Genomic DNA, 1,528 nt, shown 5'->3' on the forward strand with positions numbered 1-1,528 from the left:
GTCCTTTCTTCACAGTAGTCGAGGGCTGTTCGGAGTGTTCTTCTTTCCCTTGCTTTACTTGTCGCTTGACGTCATTCATTTGCTTCTGTAACGTAACCAATGTATGTTTGTTTTGTTCAACAGATCGGGATGTCGACTCAAGGCAGTCGTTAATTGTAGTAACGTCGTTGACAGTCTTTCGTTGTTTGGAGCACATATCTTAATTTGTTTTTAAATCCTTCAATACCACTTGAGTGATCATCATTGAATTTCTGAGCAATTCCTTCACAATCAGATATTTTTATCCATAAGATAATACATAAGATACAGACGTAATGTTGTATTGTAGATGTGTTTAGTGACAAATAAACTAGAGGTGGTGAACGTTAGATACAGACCGTAGTGGTGTATTGTAGATGTGTTTAGTGACAAATAAACTAGAGGTGGTGAACGTTAGATACATACCGTAGTGTTGTATTGTAGATGTGTTTAGTGACAAATAAACTAGAGGCGGTTGCACATTGGATAGCGCACTTGCCTTTCCCCAAGGCGGCTGGGGTTCGATCTCCCAATCGGACATGAAAAGGTATGGGGTCACCTGCCCGAACACATGGGTTTTCTCCGGGAACTCCGGTTTCCCTCCACAGTCAGATCCCCCGCGCGCTAACATTCGGACCAACAAGAGTGATTAATTTAAGTTGTAAAAACTTGTTTCATAATTGTTGTAAAATGAAGTTTATATTTACAAAAAGACTGGAGGTGGTGAACTTTACATCCAAGACGTAATTCTGTACTTATATATTAATTTTCACAGAGACGTATATTACATATGTAATATATACGTCTCTGGTTTTCACAACCACACAATTTACCCTTGTCATCGTCACACGGGGACAGATATAATGAACAAAAATTATATCCGTGACCTCGGTTTTCTCAGAGACGTATACACTTCTCTTGTTTGCTAATCTGTGTGTCTTTTTTCACACTTTGTCAACATAGCATCCCAAGTTGTTTCCAATACAACTTTTATAAGTACCATAACAAAAAAAGACATTTAAACGACAGTGCACTAATTACCATATGCCTATATTTTTTTAAAGTTCGATTCGGGAAACGATGTTTTATTTTATTCATCAGTTTGGTATAATTAATAAAAACTAAGTTTGCGTTGAACACAAAAAGGACTTGAAAATTATTTTTTTACAAAACAAGCTTTAGCCTTTAAGGGGTGAGGACAAAACCCGGAATGCACTCAGGCGTGAAGATTATTTTGTTGATTTATTGTATATATTAGGCTGTATCTCCTATAATATATCATGGATTTTCATTCGGATACCAGCCTAGGAAAGATAATTTTATACCTGTCACAATGATATAAGTTATGCGTACCATTATTTAATATTGGAAGTGAAAGTGGTGGCCGGAATGAACCACTATGAAATAAAAATGGCAATATTTTCAACTGTTTTCGTTCTAATAAATACTCATATCTCAAAAAGTACTGAACCGATTTTTGTTCGGAGACCACTCTGGTCAAGGGAATTTT

This window comes from Mizuhopecten yessoensis, unplaced genomic scaffold (assembly GCF_002113885.1).
Source record: "Mizuhopecten yessoensis strain PY_sf001 unplaced genomic scaffold, ASM211388v2 scaffold9133, whole genome shotgun sequence".
Taxonomy (NCBI): Eukaryota; Metazoa; Mollusca; class Bivalvia; order Pectinida; family Pectinidae; genus Mizuhopecten; species Mizuhopecten yessoensis.